Source organism: Diadema antillarum, unplaced genomic scaffold, assembly GCF_040938485.1.
Source record: "Diadema antillarum isolate AM-2024a unplaced genomic scaffold, OU_Dant_1.0 scf00000071, whole genome shotgun sequence".
NCBI lineage: Eukaryota > Metazoa > Echinodermata > Echinoidea > Diadematoida > Diadematidae > Diadema > Diadema antillarum.
The window spans coordinates 1,423,295-1,443,605 of NW_027270960.1; the positions used below are offsets into that span (position 1 = coordinate 1,423,295).

A 20,311-nucleotide genomic window follows, 5' to 3' on the forward strand; every position below is an offset into this window, starting at 1 on the left:
ACTGCATCTCACTCCAACCGTGCCTGATGCATAGTAACTCTGCAATACCAGAAGTGCAAAAGTAAAGACCATAAGTGCGACTCCCTTTGATCTCTGTGTGTTGAGCGTGGGTGCATAAGACCATCTTATTCATTTGCATGCAGCGTATGGCCAGCACTCGGACCCAACCGTTAGTGACAAAATGTTCACATTTATATACGATCGGGAGAATTGAGTGCAATGTTTTTCTCAGCCTGCCAATGGTGAAACAGAGAATTGAGTTTTACCTCTATGGTGCCCTCTTTGATGTTAGCCCGGCTGATCTTGCTATTCTGCTGAGTGACATCTGACCAGTAGATGGTCTGTTCTCTCCAGTCAAAGTCCAGTGCCACAGCGTGAGTCACGTTGACGTTGGCATGGGAAAAGTTGGATCCATCCACTCCGACAATTTGCAGCTGGTAGCGATTGGAGAACAGCAGGTGGGGCTTGGGCTCTACAAGGAGTCAAGAACAAGAGATGTCCGATGTCATTTGAGCCATTCCACAAATTTCACACTAGTCATAAAATCTTAATTTTAGGACCTTTTTTGGTGCTAATATACATTCATATATCAAAAAGAATTGTCACTTGAGGAATTAGTAATATTGTGTAAGTAGAATCAAACAATGGCAATGCACCATTGAATACATTGTATCTCAAGACCTCTGATTAATAAAGTAGAATTTCTGTGCAATGCAACTCAGTAGGTACATTGTATAATCTCTCTAGAAGAATCTTAGTCACCCCATTCGGCCAGTAGTGTTTTGGGGCTATGGCATATGTTTGTGATCACTGATGTGTAGCAAGATTATGAAATTAGCAGGACTGATGATGTACCGTTTTTGTGAGTGTGTTGGTGTGTATGCATGAGCCTGTGTGAAAGAGTGAGGGAAAGTGACATAGAGCAAAAGGGTGTGTGTGAGAGGTAGTAAAAGGGTCAAAGTGAATACTGAACCCTTATCACCTGTGTCTCTGCTGTGGTGTAATGTTGGGGAACTGTTTACAACTTGCCCTGTCAGTATATTTTCTGTGATAAGATCTCATTCTATTTGTGTGTGTGTATTGCACTCTTTCTTTGATATGAATACTTGTTTTGGAACCATTGTTGTCTCTTTTACTCTGTAATTCTTTGTGCAATTCAGTCTTATGACTGCGAGACATGAATACATTGTATCTCGCAATAAATAAAATATCAGTCATCTATCTATCTATCTATCTAATTTAAGATAGGGCAAGCCTTCAAAGTTTAAGTCCCAAAAACATCTGGCATAAACTGGGGAGAGAACAGATCTTGTGGGACCTAGAGTTCCTACAGCATGAAAATCAATCAGCCATTGGAAAGAAGCAAAATGTTTTCTCTACAAACCCTTAAAGCACCCTCATTCTCAGTGTACAAGTGTGAATTACATCATATTACATCACTGACCTCAGTGAAAGTACAATTGTATTTCTGTCTCAAAATCCTTGTTCAATAAAATTAGTCAGGAATCTTCAACAGTTATATAGGATAACTAAAATGTTACCCTCATTTGCTAAGAGCAAAAAGATATTGTTGGATTTGAGAGTTGCGTTGTGACTTTATGTGTAAACATCATTCTGTATGGAAATAACACACTCAACTACACATAAACTGAGTTGGATTTTATCAAGTTTGCAATCAAAATTTATGGCCAACATTCTGCAATTCAAATTGCAGTCAAAAAGAGGCCTTCTAAGAGCCTGGTCTATATTGTCAGTTTGAATCATCTGTGCCCGGTATGCAAATGTACATGGTGAGGACACCCTAGTAATGAAGCACTCACGGTTGGCCTCCAAGGCACAAGTCATGTGGTCATTCAGCAACCGGAATCCAGGGGTGCAGTAACACCAGAAACCATTGTTATGGTTCAAGCAGCCCTGGGAACACGGCATGTCAACTTCACAATCTGTGTTGACGCAAGGAAGAAAACATAAACAAAGTTATAAAATCATAAAAAAAAAAAAAAACAATTTGATTCCCTACATTTTTTCTTGACAAAGAGAGATCTCTGAAGTCAGTCATCACTCTTCTGAAAAATAATCAAACAAAAGACCCAAATGATTGGTCAAGTATACTTCTTACAAATATTTCAAATGATTTATACCAAGAAGACGATAAACACTGAGCAAAAAGATATGTACTTTATGGCCGTCATCTCAAATTCCAAAATAACCACAACGAAATATTTGCACCATGCGATTACCAGTAATTTTTCTCTCTAACATTCATGCAGTTGCATTCAATATGTATTCATGTTTAATGAAATCTTACTCTCAAAGGCACAACTACCACACTAGAAAATTTCAACTTGAAAAATACAAATCACTGCAAACACTGACCGCAATTCATTTCATCGGAACCATCACCACAGTCGTTGGAGATGTTGCACTTGGCAGAGAATGGCACACACATCCCATTAGCACACTGGAACAGGTTGTTCTTGCTGCAGTTATTAGGCTTCAGAGAAGCTTGACATTCAAACACAAGAGACACAATGCTTTAATCATTCATGTTATAATCATGATATTACATAGATATTTCAGAAATCAATCTCTGACTGCAAAGCTCTGACTGTGATATCTCTAGGAGATATGGAAACATAGTGCCTTGAAATTATAAAGAATTGTTGAGATATATCGTGGTGTGATTTTTGTGTGTGTCAGAATATCATATTGATATGTGATACTGCAGACAACTTTGTCTTGAGGGTAGACGACAATAATTCAGAAATTTTATGTGATTCAATGTCAGAAGGTTTTAATGTTATTTAATTCTATGCAACTGAAGAATGCTTGCAGGTACATCATGTACAGTAGTTGAGTGCATAAAGTTAATATGTCTTCATTAAACTATTAAAGCAATAAAAGCCAAAGTGGGTTTGATGGTCACCTGAGTTTTAACAAAAATTTAACATCGATACAACTCTCCTGGGTAACTTTAAGTTGATAGCACAATGACATTTACCTGCTTTGTGACTACAATTTTGTACCTTGTCAGGGGCCTTACAGACAATCACAACTTACAATTCTTTACCTTAAAGGGTACTCACACAAAATACAATTCACAAAAACATTGGAAATAGCTTACATTCGCAATCCATTTCGTCTGAGTCGTCATGGCAATCCTTGTCCCCGTCACACACCCACTGAAGAGGAATGCAGCGTCCATTGTTACACCGGTGTTTGTCACTTCCACATGTTGGAAATTCTGGAAAGTAATTTTGACCAATGGAAGTTAGATACAAACACATATACAGTTAGCCAGCATGCCAGCACAACCACCTGACAGCAAGAGTGGTACATATTTGGCAATACCAAGATTTCTGGAGTTTGTAACATCATGCCAACTGAATCTGTTTAATGTCATGTTTTTATACAATTATTTCTTTCAGTTTGACTTTCTATGTTTGTTCAGTTAATTATTTATCATGCATTATTTTATATTCTTCACATTTTTTAAAAGCATCATCATTTATAATCTATGTAAAAATCCTTCATTTAATTTCCTGTAATGTTTTTTAATGGATGAGTCAAAATGAATTGAACTGAAAAAAAATTAACTGAAATTGAATTGAATCAAGAGAAAGAGATTGTTATGATATTCAATTCCAAATGTTAAATGGATGTTTCCCCAGGTTTAAATTGACGGACCATTCTGGTCACCTGGTCTACGCAAGTTCATCCTTTGTTTAAACATAACTGATGAATTCCATAGAATGTTATTTCGGGCAAGCTTATGTATTATGTCGCTTTGAAAACGAATGAAGTGCCTAACCAACTTATGAGAGAAAAGAAAGGTCATTTGTACTTATGCACACATGAGTGAACTCCGAACGGGTTTATTCTCTACTCACCACAGGTGTCTGGTTCATCCGATCCATCACCACAGTCATCGTCATGGTCACATGTCCACTGCTTCTGGATGCAGCGACCATTGGCGCAAGCAAACTCCTCATCCTTACACCTCGTCACATCTACAAATTGCAGGAAAGGGAAAGAAAGACATAGATTTTGAATTCATACATGTACAGTTCATACACATACACACACATAAACGCGCATACATTGTATATGATGATAATGAACACACATTCATTCATACAGCACCATTTATCTGCGGAACATTCAAAGGCACGAGTGGCTCCCACAATATGTCAAACATTATTCACAAAGTTGCTAGAAAAGATTTGAAAGTATCAAGGTTATTACAATTTCAAAATAGGATTGGTAGAGAGTTTCACAGATGTGGAGCAACTGAAGAAAAAAAAAAATCAAAGTAATTTTTCTGGTGAGTTTAAGACAAATAATCATAGATTTAAGCCATGAATGCTGACACTCTTGCCTACATTTTAGGATCTGGTATACCACACTCCCATACTGAACTGGTCATCTTGTCTTCTTTTCTTTAACCCATTGAGGACGAGTCCCGGGTATACTCCTGCAGGTGTCTACGGCAAATGCGTGTTGTAGCAAAATCAAACCGTCCTTAACGGGTTAACATTGTCTTTCTTATCTCTTGCTACTTATATCCACTGGGTGGAAAATCATTTCACATCACAAACTATTTATGAAGATGACACAAAGAGAAGCAAGCTGTAGTATAAAAATCTTCTCCTCCCTGGCTATCAGACAGACAGATGCTGGATGACAAAGGGGCATGAGAAACCAGATACAGTCGACTCCTGTTATAATCAAGTCCTCGGGACCAGCAGTTTTCTTTGGTATATCAAAATTTTGTTGTAAATGAACAAATCACCAATAAAAAAACAAAGAGTGGATAATGTTTGGGGCCTGAATTTTCACTTTGTTGCATAAACCAGAATGTATGAATACCCCTGTTTGTTAAACGAGAATCAACTTTACAGCTTAAACTTACTGCATCCCAAGGACGGGTGCTCATCCTCATTGTTACCACAGTCGTTGTCTCCGTCACAAACCCACGTCTGCGAGATACACCTCCTCTGGGCAGTGCAGCGGAACATCCCACCTGAACATGTCTTGTTATCTGTGACAGAGGAAAACAAAAATTGATTTTTACTATCAATCTACTACAGACCCAAAGCTCTCTAAATAAAATCTATGCTTTTCTAACATGATATATACTGTATTTGCCCCATAAATGCAATGATATCCTACAAAACAATAGTTTAACATCCACAAACTAAAAGAGATTAAATATGAGCTAGGTTTATAAACTGCATACTAAATATCCTCAGATTCTTGGACACTGATTTTCCCAAAACATGCAAACAATCACTTGCATATATACACTTCTGCACTCCAAGAGATTAAAACAGTATGTAGACTGAATGAAATACATTGATTCTTGGTAAAGGTCTCTACACTGTACACAACGTGATCACTACATCAGATTTCAAACTAACATACATGTGACAATATGTTCTTAACATATATGTACATGTATGAAATCAAGAATACCAGGGAGACCAAAAAAAGGATGACTTTGTTGCAGCAAAAATGTTGCAATACAGAGAATATGGATTTTGTTTGATCAATACTGTGTGGAAGTGAGTGGTCTGTCTGAATACTGATTCTACAGAATGTCTACCCTCACTCTGATCAACACACATTGTCGGCTGATAACCAGAAGGGTGTTATCGTTGTATTGTTGTTATTGTTGTTGTTGTTGTTGGCTTTATCAGTATCATATTGCAGAGCTCCATCACCTCAACAATATATATAAATCATTTTCCTTTTCAGTAAAATGTTAAAATTCAAAACCACAAGGGTGCCATGTGCTTATAAATCTACCCACTTTTGATTAAATAAACTTTTTTATTTCATAAAATTTTTATCTCTGCTCATATCTTAATAGAACGTGATAGCACCCTTCTGGTTCTCAGCCCACGACATCTACATTTGGGTCGGAAAGAAAGACACATCTCCAACTTACAGCAATTATGGAGGGTGTCGTTCTCGTCACTGTTATCACCGCAGTCGTTGTCACGGTCGCAGACCCAGGGTTCAGGGATACAGTTACCATTGGCACAGGCATACTCACCGGGTGCACAGGTCTTAGCTGGAAGCAATGATGAATCAAAACACAAAGCATTATTCCAACTTCAGGTGTGCCATTTAATCTAAATCCCTTGGATTTGGAGGTATGGCATTATGACACATAAACTGGGCATAACTAGAGGTACAATTGTAGGAAGGCAATTTTGAATAGGACAAAAAATGCAGGACTAAATTCAAATCTTTTGCACATGATGAAAAAAAAAATCATTTCAGGTTAAAATATTTTGACAACTTTTAGGTACTCCCATCATGTACATGAATGTAAAAAGTACATGATGAGAGCTTCCTGGAAAATCAATCTAAACATGTAAATCAAGGTGTCACTGACTTTAGTTTCAAAGACAAAATAAAGTCTACAGTATAGAGCTTAACAAAGAGGGCCTCTCCCTTGCAATCATACAAAGTTACCTTGCCAGTTGAAATTACATCAGCACTGTCATACAATGTATGTCAAAATTGTCAGTACAAAGTACAATTTTTAACATTTTTCCACAAAGGGAATAGACACAGAAGCATGACAAAGAAATTTACAATTTTATCAAACTGTGTGCTGAGTACATTTTAATGGAATCAAAGTGGATCATTAAGACTCACAGATATACAGATATACACTTTTTTTTTTTGGAACAGGAAATGTCTCAAAATCAACCAAAAGTACAATGTTAGAATAGTGTAGGAACAAGTAGATAGTTATGTACACTTAAGCCAGACTTTCCTGTGATGTAAGATGTATCATATTATGTCTCTACTTTTGGTTTTGTATTCTTTGGTTTGAAGGATTATTGTGTGTGTTGATAAAGACAAGTACATTACTCACAGCACTGTGGTTGTTCCTCATCAGAGTTATCCTCACAATCATTCTCTTTATCACACACCCAAGACTGCTGGATACATCGACCGTTGGGACACTGGAACTGATCTTCAGTGCAGGGTGCACTGGTAGTCCCTCCCTCATCTATCGCCATGGTAACCGGAGAATCAGATGGCAGGGCATCAGAATGAGGTATAGAAAGCTTGATGTAATTTATCTTCAATGAAGAGTTTAGCAACAGCAATATGAATTCTATAGGTTTAGAACCATTCTCTGGCAGTGATTGGACATGGCTGTGGCTTTCATAACATTTGAAGGACCATACTATATCGCTAGAACATTACTATCATATAAACATTAAATTCAAACTCATGGATTATATTCCCTATAAAATCATAGACAGAAAGTAAGACAGTATACATGACATACTGATGTTGTCATTTTGTCTCAAATAACAATATTTCATATACTATCAAAATCTACGTCCAAATTATTTTATCTTCTCCAAGCTTAGGCAGGTGGTACTAAGTATTACTGCCAGACTGCCATGCTTTGACAAAATCACCGATCTCAAGAAGTAACATGCTCTACCTGCTGTTTCACAAAACCTCCTAAACCCAATAAGTATGTCAAAGCATTTCAAGAGTTACATTGTTCATAGTTTTGCCAAATGGAATAGCAGCCGTGTAAGACTTTTAATTTGGCAAAACAATGTATCTAAAAAAACAAAATGATATATATGTGGATTTGCCTCATCATTTTGAGCCAGAATTACAAATGGCTTAAAATAATCGAGATGAAGGGACAAATTTTGGCAGATGAGAGGCTAAGCATAAATGAGTAAGAAAAGTAGAAAACCTAAAATTGGCAGAAATTTGAGATACAACGTTTTGCCAAAACACAGCTGGAGAAAACAGTGTCCATTTAAGTGGTCTCACCTTCATCACAGTTGAGCTCATCTGTACCATCCCCACAGTCATTGGCTCCATCACACCTCCACGAGGGATGGATGCACACCGTGGTGTTGGGACAGTTGATGAAGGTGGAAGAGTTGGTCAACACAAAGAAGATCTCCTTGCTCCATTCCTTGCAGTCAATGGGAGCTACACAGGCAGAGGGGATGAAGACAGAGTTCAATTTCCAGTATTATTATCTGCACAGGACGTTAATAGCGGTGCATTAAAACCGTGTATTCTTATCTGCTCGACTTTCGCTGTGCAATATGAGAGCATATTGCACAAAACACAAAGGCCAACATAATTCCTCACAGGCTACTGCTGTTAGTGGCCATGCAATAATACACCGTCTTCTCTCTCATCTCTTACACGAGAACTTGCTGAGTGCGGGAACACTTGTTACTGTACTAGTGCGCTCATCTATCCCTCTTCGATACATGCAATATGTGACCCGCTACAACAAAAGGATCTGAAAGTCGGGGAGGACAATTTTCTGAAAATGGAACGACATTATTCCCATACTCTTCTACTTAATTTTATATATGATAGCACAACTCATAAAAGTACTCGGTTGCGGAGATATCGATGATTTTATTAGCGCATGTCAAGCGGTTGAGGAAGTCAGAGTTTCGAGAAAAACGCCTTCAAAGTTGTCCTTCTGACGCTATGATGATCAAGGGGTGGCGAGGCAGTTTTCATCGCTTGACAATAGAAGGCATGCTCCTAGCGACCTCAGCCATGTTCAATCAAGCTTAGCGCCAGCAGTCTACACACGACCAATCGGTAATCAGGATGCTACGCACTGACCAATAAGATCATTCCCTCGTTGTTAGGGGTGGAGTATAGCTGCGGCGCTAAATCCAAATCTTTGAACACGTTTCTGTTACATTGAAAGTCGGAAAATCATGGCCCAGAAAAATGCTGATTTCTTGCCTTTCCTTTGATCATTTAGCTTTGAAATTTCGGCAGATGATAGACAAAACATTAAACGACAAAATCATGCCAAAAATAGAAATCCATTTGTTTTGACCAATTTTGATGATGTGACTTCAAACTCGATTTTCTTGGCTCGGCCATCAGCGACTTTAGGATCCTTTTGTTGTAGCGGGTCACGTATATTGGCCCTAACTCATGCAATATTTCCTGGTATCTTATTCACTGCCATCTTGTACATGTACTTCTAAAATGTAGAAGCAAATCAAATACAGCTTTAAGTCATAACACAGGGGCTACAGAACATATTTCAGGGGGGGGGGGAGGGCTGTGGATCGGGGTCCCCCTCCCACTTGAAAATATGTACAGATGAATCCTTCAGAAAGTCATGGGTGTTGTGATTTTTTGCAATTTGTTTTTTGGTCCGATTTTTTTTTCCTGTTTCCCATCCCCCCCCCCCCCCGACTCAAAACAGGGGAAATAACCCCTATGGCTCTACAGCCCCTGTAACATATTAGCTCAGTTCAAAAGAATTTCTTAATGTTGAATGATATCCACACTGGTCATTCTGATACAACATGCACATGAATAAGCCTTACCTGAAGCCACTCAACTCATTTAAATGAAGACAACCTTATTTGCAAGATCTAAAATGGCACAAACGGAAATCATTTTTCCCTCTTTCAAGAATTTTCATGGCGAGTATCCTGTAACGTACAAAGGATAGTAATGAAGCTTTAGAAAACTCACTACAAGTAGTCAGGAGTTCGTCGGAGCCGTCGGAGCAGTCCAGCCGATTGTCACAGTGACTAGAAGCTGAAATGCATGCACCATTGGCACAGGTGAATTGGTTCTCATTGCAGCCTGTAAAATCACACAGATGTGGAATGCAATGTTCAGTCAAACAGAATAGCCTGAAGTACATGTACATGTACATGTAATAATTCTTGTGTCCCCTTTAAGCCTTTGAGTGCTTTGTGGCACAGAAATCTCCATTTCATTGTACACACTGCCTGAAATCCCTGGCACAGAAAAGGTTGAAACATTTGGGAAACCATCCTTTGGCAACGAGTGTGATGTAACATGAAATTCTGATACACCACAAAGCTACACCAAGTATTCAGCATGTTAAAGTCTCTAGAGCTTCATAGTGCATGGGGCAATGAATGAATTGAACATTGTCGAAGATTTTCCACATCAATGTTTGTATAGACGGATAAAAAAACTTACATAGATGATGAAGAAATGACTGAAAACCATATCAGAATAATCAACAATCATCACATCACTTGTCAAAAATATTACCACAAGATATTCAATTGACATCGACTTCACTTATGTGCTGGACACAATTGCTAGAGATTCAAGCTGAGTGATATAGTTACACAATGAGCTACAGAAATATTTGTTCTGAATATGCAGCACATGTCCCAAGGCGTGAAGACATTTCCTGCTTACCGCAATTCTCTTCATCGCTGCCATCGCCACAGTCATCTTTGCCGTTGCAGCGTCGGTTGGACGACACACATCTTCCATTGTTGCATTTAATGTACCCCTCGCGACAGAATCTTGTATCTATCAGGAGAAAAGGGACAAACATTGTAAAACCTCCACGCATGACTGCTACCACCCTTCATAACATCAGTGGTGAGAAGTAAACCCTGTATAATCTAGTCCAGCAACACACAATGAAATAAAAAATGTGTATTTGGAACACATGAAAGCCACTATTTGTCATTTGCAGATGAAAAAAAAAAGAGCTTCAAGAGCTAATAGTTCTAAAATGTGAGTTAGCGACAGAAACAACCAACGTAAAATGTTAATCAGTATACTAGTAATCAAGCCCTGCACACGCATGCAACTGGCCTACTCACTGCAGTAGTTAGAATTCTCATCCGATCCGTCCTGACAGTGGTACTTCCCATCACAGCTCTCCTCATACAGCGCACAGGAGCCGTCGCGGCAGATGAACTGGCCACTGTTGCAGTTTGTGTCGGTAGCTTATGGGAAGAAGAGAGCAGAGGATGGGCTTACAAAGGGTGAAAGAGTGTGCAGGATATTCACAATTTATCAAAGCAGTGAATTTTTTAGAATTTCATGACAACAACTCATGAAAGACACAATTTGTTTGATATGCCTAGAGAACGTTATTCACCACAGCCTAAAATTGGACAGTTCTCAGTACTGCATAGAACACAACCAACACCCTCACATGATCAATTGTACAAACTCTACAACAACAACTTCAACCACAACATGTTTAATAAAAGAGAATGTTATAATAACTAAGGAAATCTAAAGAAGGAGACACAAGTATGTCTTACATTGAGAAAGAAGACTTGTAGATTGATGACATTATATTTACCTATATAATAGGTTGCAACCAATAATGCTATTTTGTGAAAACATGTTAACCTGATTTACTGTGTTTATTGATTTAACTTTTAAAGTAATGACAGTATTACCATTTTCTTTGCTTAGATTCATGCCATTCAAAATCAACCTACATGTGAAAACACAGACAGGTTTATCACTCCCCCCCCCCTCTCCAGTTACAAACAAAAGACAGGAAACTGTGAATACAGCCATGATGAAAAAAACAAACAAACAAGCAAACAAACAAAAGAAACTTGGTGGCAAAAGCCACTTTCGAGATTAATTTCATTCTGTAATAAACATGTCCAGTTCACAAGATGTTTCTATAAATGAAATGTATGTGTAGAAGTAATTAGCAAGTCATTGAATAGAAAGAAGTGACTTACTGACACATCTTGTTTCATCAATCAGCTGCTGCCTCTCTGAACAGTTGCAGATGACATGGCCGCTCACGTTGACTGTGCACGTGCCATCGCATCCTCCGTTGTCATAGTAACATGGATAAACCGTGCCTATGGGGACAAACACAAAGAATCAGTGACATGCCTTGCTGACAGATTAGACTTTTTCACAATGCAAATCATTTTTCAGTCTTGATAATGTTAGATGGATTTTCAAAGCTACATTATTTCACAGAAGAAAGGAATTCCTATATCTTAAACAGGGTAGGTGTGTGTGCATTCACTTGATATATTTTCATTGTTCTGCTTGACTCATTTTGACATGATGAACATAAAGCTGCATATTTCTTCGAGATAACGAAAGGATAATGTCATCATTGACCACACAGCATAACATTTGTAATAAAGGAGATCTCATCATGATGACTGTGGGACCAATGATATCTCTTCCCCGTATTACAGCAGCACACAGCCACATAACACTCCTCCACAAACATCAGATCCGAAGACAGACAGAGATGCGGTATGTTTGTCACTTACAATTGTTGACATCTCTCGCCATGACAACGATGCCCATGGGCTGCTGGGGGATGTTGTGTCGTAGTATGGTGACATCGCCTGCTGTGTATTTGTCCACCCGGATGACCGCACGCCGCACCCAGTCCGTCCAGTAAACATAGTCCTCAAAGACAGCCAGACCAAAGGGATGGACAGGATCTGTGATCAGGAGGACCTGTGTACCAACAGAAGTGTTAGTAAAAACAGTGTACTGACTTTCCAGCATGTAAACTACCATATGTCTACCAAAAATTACAATCAGACTTTTTGCAGCGATAACCTTAAAAGTAGTACATTGATCAAAATGCAATTTCAGGATATGAAACTATACCTTATTATCTACATCCTGCAGAAAATCCCATTCGATTTGCTACAGTGGTCACAGAGAAATGGGGATCATGATTTTTTGTGTGTCATATCTACTACTAAAACACTAATCAATTCAGTGGTTATTCACCGTTCAAAACTTTTTGAGTTATTTTGCACACAGACAGACAAACGCCAGCAAAAACATAACCTCCTTAGCGGAGGTAATGAACTCAAGATAATAAACATGTAATAGTAATAAAGGTAATAAACAAGGTAATAAACAAAAATTTGGATAGATTATCTTGGAAACAAACAGCTGATGACAGGTACTCACCACTCTGTTGCTTCCATTAAAGTCACAGCGTTCTATCTTGTCCAGCTTGGCATCAGACCAGTACAGCCTCCGAGATTTGTGGTCAATAACGAGGCCATTAGGCATCTGGATCCTATCCGTTATGATGTCAGTCACATTGCTGCCGCCGTGTGTTGCCCTCTGAATACGTGGGTTAGCTTCATTCCAGTTTGTCCAGAACATGTAACTGTGAAGTTATAAAAGCATGAAAAAAAAAATGTTCATCCAGAATATACAACTGTCAGATACAGAGGCGTGATAATAGGTTCTGCTTGTCTTGTGCCAACAGACACAAATGTGAATGACTTTAGTATTCCTTATTCAAGTCATAATCAAGTATTACAGAATAATTCTAAGATTTACATGATACTCTTTAGCCAAAGGACGACTGATTTTGCTTTAACACATGTTTCTCATAGACACCTGCCCGAGTATACTGGGACTAGTCTGCAACGAGTGAAGTATGTGCGTATATTGTTTGAGCATATTATGCTCAATGATGTATTTCTACACTGACACAAACAAACACAAAGGTTAAAGCCTTGCATCAATGTTAAGTGTATTGATATTGTTCTCTCAAGTACAATTTTTCTTGTTGTTATCCTTTGGTCATGCATGTGCAAGACCAAATCTTGTTAATATACATGCACCTTTAATCAATGGTGCAGCACCACTTGAATATGGTATTTACTCTGGACTGAATTCCTATCCAGCCTGAAGATTTAAGTCGCGTAAGTTTCATGACCTCATGTATTTCTTCATTTCATAACTGCATATGCTCTCTTTTTTGTCTGAAGTAAAATGAGTTCATCAACACAATGCATGCAACAACAAAAGAGAGAAAGAAAAAAAAGTACCAAGGAGCTTGAAATTTTGTTGCGACAGTGTATGCATATTCCTGCCTTAACCTGTTGAGGACGGACTGATTTTGCTACATCACACATTTCCCACAGACCCCTGCCCGAGTATACTCAGGACACATTCTCAACGGGTTAAAGATTTTAGTGGCACCAGTTATTGTGTTGTCATTGAAGTTCTCTACATAAACATATTAAAAATGAATATTAGCTCACTTCAGACACATATAGAGGACAATGCCTCTTGGATGGTCAGCAGCGGTCAGTCTGACCAAAGCCTCTGCTCTCGATGGGTTGTCCAGGGATAGACGGCTGATGGACGAATTGGTATAGCTTGTCCAGTAGATCCAGTTGAAAACTGGATCGTACGCAATGCCTTCTGCTGACCCAATACCTGCCAAACGCGACAACACACAAGGAGATTTTAATAAAATTCAACTACTAGATATTAGACAAACAACTGTACATCAAAACTCAACAGACTTTGAAACGAATGTGAATGCTAAATGAGCTAAATTTTCTCCTGTGAAAAAAATCAAAACACATAATTTTCTGAGATGAGTGTGTGTGTGTTTTTTTTTTAATATCCCATAGTGCAAGGTGCAAGGGATCGTTGGGTCAAAGTCAGGTAAAACACCAAGACTCATACAGGCTCATGGTTTCGCTCCAACCGATGTGATTAGAGTGGCAACTTTTCTCTGTGAAACAGTGCGATTTGGACCACAACTTAAGTCTTGCTTGTGTATAGTGTGAACCAGAATGCAAAAAAGTGCAATTTGAAACAAAATTGCGTGCAAATGTGCTTATAGTCTTGCTCTTGATTCTACAAATAAGCTGTGCTCCAGTATTAAGACAAACAAAGAAACTAAAAACCTCTCTACTTCGTTTCCATGGCAATCCTCACCAGAAATGATGGTTTTGAGCCCAGTCCCATTGATGTTGATGACTTGGATGCTGCCCAGTTGGATGTCTGTAAAGAAGATGCGCCTCTGGTCATAGTCCACGGCCAGCCCGATCACATTGCGGATGAATTCTGGGTTGGTCAGCGGCTGGACCGGCTGGTTCTTGTCCGAGGCGTTGTACACATTGATGCTTTTGATCACATTCCGTTCCGAGTAGAGCATATAGGCCTCATGCTCTGTGTGTGTGTGGGGGGGGGGGGGGGGGGGGGGGGCAAAGTGGGCGGATGGTCAGACAGAAAAACATGAGAGGCGTCAGTAAGAAGCTAGCAGGAATGATCGCGTAGTGACTCAATTTGACATTCACAAAAACTTTAAGGGCAACTTGTACACAGTGGAAGATAGCAACAGTGATTTTCAGTTTGAGTAACAACATAGCAACAGTGATTTTCAGTTTGAGTCACAACACGCTGCTTTATGAAAATGAAATAAATCTTTCCATATTTGGATTAATAGTCATTACACGTAACCACACATTTGGTTCAGCTTTTATAAGTAAAAGTCCAAGTTTGCCCAGCTAAGGAAGAGGAAGCTGTCTACGTACGATGGACATGGTAAATGCCGATCAGACATCCTTGTTCAGATGACAGTAGAAGGAGAGGTAGAAAAAAATAGGCCAGGCTAGGAAGTAGGAAAACAGGATGGATTGACAACATCAGGAAGTAGATGAATGGAGGAATGGTCGTGGCCAGAGCAAAGGCAAACAAAAGAATGCAGACAGTTCTATGAGGACTAAGGCAATACAGCAGCATCAACCAAGTTAGGCCTACTCTTTCCTCTGACCAGGGAGGTGTTACAGAGATGGAGTGTCAACTCTTCGTAATTCATGCAAACACATGTTTGGGTTCAAGGCGTTACAATGGGATGTTTAGCATTCCACTACGCTTTTAAGTCATGCTCGGCACCGCTCTAGTTGCAAGACGAAGTTCGGAGACGAAGAACGCATTTCCCCTTTCATTGAATTACCAGCTTTATTTCACTGTAAAATTTTAAATGAAATACTCGAATTGACTTAGAATAGTTTAGGAAAGAATTCAATATCATAAACATATATTTCTAGTTTCTTCGTAATGCGCAAATCAAAATGAAATGAAAATTAGGCCCTCTTAAAAACCTAATATTTTTCTGTGTGGTAGAAGGCTTCACGGTGCACCACGTATTCTTTCTGGAGTAAGTGAGTGGCCCTGAAAAGGGCCTCCCATATTAATATTTTTCTATAATGCGCACATTTCCGCATGTTAGTTTTTTATCTTTTAATCTGGGATAAATTGATCTTTCAAATAAAGTACTCCGCTAAAGAGTGTTCCAGTGTGCTTTTAAACTATTTGCTGTTAAAATTGTCAGTTTTACACTGCATTTTGATTCGCTGCTCCAATTCAAGGTACACAAATTCATTGTTGCCATCACATTGAAAGAGAGGGCGAATTGCAGAAGGGGCAAGTATTTCTAGATGTGAGAGCGCTAGTCCCGATTATTGATGCTCTCTTTTGTCAAAGCACATGGGTAACACCTGTAGTTGAACGCATAACTTCTCGGTGGTGCCGCGCATGACTTCAAAGGAGAGCAATAGTTGTCTCTCCTTCTCCAGCACCTCCCTGCTCTGACAATGCTCCAACATGTTTCATGAGATTTGAGTACAATGTACTTCTAAAACATACACTGCGAGGCAGAGACAGGACGCCTACCTTCACAATTGCGGCCATCTTCGGCGACAGTGCCGTGCGCACAGGCACAGGTGTGGTTGGTGCCTCCCAAGTAGAAGCAGAGCTGGGAGCAGTTTCCATTATTCACACTGCACGGATTTAAGCTGCTACGTGCAGATAAAAAACAAAATGAGAAGATAATTTCCAAAGTCATTATCTCCCAACACAAAGGTATCAATGTGACTCTCTCTGTCCTAAACCACATCTGTACCTGCTATAATAGTCAGGTTGAACCAAAGGTAAGTATATTTTCGGTGGAGTTACACAGGACCACTGCTTTCATTTTGATGTTGATACCATTCTGCTACAAAAAGGCACGTTGTTGCAATCATAAGGGAAACACTGTGCCTTAATAATTTCCCAACAGGCAAAAGTGACAATGACAAGCCTAGGGGATTGTCAACAAAGGACAAGAGTAAGAGAGGATAATTAAAATGGTGATATGAAAATTTGCAATGTGCCATTACCCATCATGATAGAAATTCATGGTGCCAAGACAGGCAGATAGAAAACACATATGAAGAGAGATATGGGAGAAGGGGATGACGGAACCAAGTTTTGAGTGACATCTGAAAATCACTTTTAAATGAGGGGACACATTATGAATGTCTCGTGGGAGTTTATTCCACAGGAATAGAAAGAGCACAGGTGAGGGACAGTGACCACTGTTTTTCCTGTTTTCATTACTCTATTTGTCCAGGTATGCAACAAGATGTGAACATGAAATAGAAATATCAGCAAAATCATGACAAAGTCAAATAAAAGTCTGCCCTAATCATAGCAAAAAGCAAACAGACAAACCCAAATCAGTGGCATCTGAGATACTTATCTGGTTGTCTCTTTGTGCTGTAGACATGGATGTCCTTGATAGAGAGTCCCACATTGGTCAGCATATTGGTCGCATTCCTCTGGCCGTGTTTGGGGATCCGCTTGATGGAACCAAAACCTGATGTCCTACCAGAAGGAATCCATTTAGGAAGATGATCAATATCTGGCTCAGAAGTTTGGGACAATCTTACATACCAATTGAAAATCTTCGAAAGTCTAACAGCATCGGAGCTCTTCAAATACACATGTTTTCTTACCATTCTAATGACACTTTTATACTGAATGCAGAACATGCTGTGCAGTACAACGTGCATGCATGCAATATTTGCTCTAGGCACTGTATTGCATTCTGGGGGGGGGGGGAAATGACATGTTCTAGGAATTGCAGGCACATCATGGGTCACAATACGTCACTGAAGTATAGATTCACAAATGCACATTTCAAGTTTATGAATACTGACGGTACAATATATGAACAGGTTTTCTGAAATGTTGTGAAACATGGCAAAATGGATACACCTACCTGTCTGTGAAGTAGAGATAGTTCCCACTCAGCGTTATAGCAAAAGGGTCGCTGATGTCGCTTGTTTCTCGGAAGATGTCCTCCCGTCTTCCACCATTGAAGTCGACCCTCCCAATGTTGTCCTCCCGCGCATCACACCAGTACAGCATGTCCTCCTGGAAATCGATGACCAGGCCGTTGGGCCACTTGATGTCCTCCTGGACAATGATCGTGCGCTCCTTGCCATTGAGCAGCGACCGCTCAATCTTGTGGTCCATGCCCCAGTCGGCCCAAAAGAGGTAACTAGCGAGGGGCAGAGAGGGAAGGATACGGAGTCAGGATGCAGGACTGTATATCTTACATATCTGACTTCAAGCTGTGACACAGCAGTATGCAGTGTTCACAGAGATGATACATCATACGGACAGAGTAAGATACCTGTGCAAACAATGCATAGAATTCTTGCAGTAATTGCTCTTAACATGATATGAAAAACTTTTATTGATAAGCATCATGTGCTTGATCAATGTTCGGTGGCATAAGATGTCACATGGTTTAACTTCACATGTTGACATTCAAGGAGATGAATCAGAAATTTGGTGATCAACCAAAAAGATAAAATCTTCTTCTCCCTCACCCCTGCACAGGATGGACAACGATGGCCCTGGGCTTGTCCAGTCCGTCAGAGATGAGAACATATCGGTACTGACCGTTGGTCCTGGACACTTCGATTACATCATTTCTTTGATCAGTCCAGTAAATGTTACCTGTGGGAGACAATGGTAGGATAGTATCAGCCATGGAAGACAGCTAGAAGGTCTCTAAAGAATGAGTAAGTACCCTCAGCATCAGCTAAAATGTATATCTCAATGGCTTTGGGTTTTTTTTTAGATATGATGTACAGTGTATCATGTGCACATTAACCCATTCTTTACAGAACCTGGTACAGGTGTGTATAATCAGGTTCCCATAATGTCAACAAGAGTGTCTGCATTCATGGCCTAAATTCCTGTATATTTGTATTATGCTGATTAGGAAAATTACTTTGATCTATTAATCATTTGAGTATCATGTATCAATATCTGGTCTCTTTCTGTATCAAAACTACCTGTAGTTTAGTTTAATTTACTTTCCCCAATGTAGTAGTGCGTTTGTTTTACTAAAAACTATTAAATATGAAGATGTAAATAACAATCAAGACTGAGCTCATAGGATTTTGACTTTCACTGACCACATTTGGGTGCCAACATAGTGTATAACAAAAGAATTTGTAAGCCCAGCGCACACTCTATTCTATTCATCACCTCATGTCAGATCACTATTTTGCATTGTTTGAGGGCACATACAGTTGACCATGGAAAAGGGAACATGAACTGTTTGACTGCTTTTCCACAGGCGAATTATCAACCTGTCCATTTTCTGTCGACAGGGAAAAAGAATGTTGTTTTGGGCATTAAAGCTTCTTGGAGAATTGTGGAAGAAATGGGTTAAGTTAGCAAGACAAAGAAATTCTACCTTATGTAGCAATCCATCTGTACAGTGGTGGTTGGTTTCACGGTACAGCATGTATTCTTCTTTGGACTACAGTACAGTCACAAAAAGGACCTACCGGTACTCAATCTTTGATATGCATGTTCCTATTGTACTAAAAAATATGTGTGAACATGCTTACAGGTTTGAACAAGCTTCCTAAAAAGTCCAGATTGAGCAGGTACATGTACCTTGTACTTTTCAAGACCACACACATATCTAAGAAAGAATACATGTTGTACCAAGAAAGCGCCAGCCATTAAATGTTCCACACCATGGATACCTTCAAAAAATATATACCTCATCTGTACATTGAAAACATAACTCAAACACAAAGACTTTCACCGCTAGTCATCACTAGTCAGGTTGTCAGGACATAAATATCCTTTTACAGAGTTTCCTTACAAATCAGCCAGCAGTAGCATGTATTATCAAGCTAAACAGAGTTTGAGTGGCAATCTCTCTCACCAGCAATCCAGTCCACAGCTATGCCCTCAATCCTGCTGTTGGAGGCTGTCAGAAGCACCTGTCTCTCTGTGTGGTCTCGCTTGATGCGATTCAAGGTGTAGACAGCAGTGTCCACCCAGTAGATGAAGTTTTCATCTGTCACCATGGAGACAGCAATATCACAACTTAATATGAACTTATAAAACACCAAATATAACTGCCATCTCTCTATAGGTAACTCTCAAAATGACAATCTATCAGAACAGGATGGACATGATTAACCAAGTTTGCACAGACTGCCTGTCTTCAAGATCCCTTTTTTTGCATCCCCACAGTATTTCTTTATACATCTGGTTTGACAGTGCAATAATGAATGCATTTTCTTGTACATCGCAAAGATTCTATGAATCCCCATATGCAAATTCAAATCTCATTATCCAAGGCTGACATATATTCTACAACCAACTTGTTATATCTATTTAATCTATGAGCAGCTTTAACAAGATCTGATGGATTGCATAATTTTGATATTGATTAAACAACCTGGTAAATACAGAATTGATCCAAACCATGACACACAAATGACTCCTTGAAGCATACATATCTCTAAAAAGTATTTTGAATTGATCTAGCATTTGGTAAGCTTCAAGTACAATGGCTGCTAAGAGAACGATCCATTCACAATCTTTTGACACTGACAGAGTTTGTCTACAG

The 20,311-nt window shown here is 39.2% G+C and overlaps 1 pseudogene; it reads right to left on the bottom strand.

The window, feature by feature from the left end:
• The window catches only part of LOC139716969 (low-density lipoprotein receptor-related protein 1-like), a 183,283-nt pseudogene that overhangs the window by 72,549 nt on the left and 90,423 nt on the right, over nucleotides 1-20,311 (bottom strand).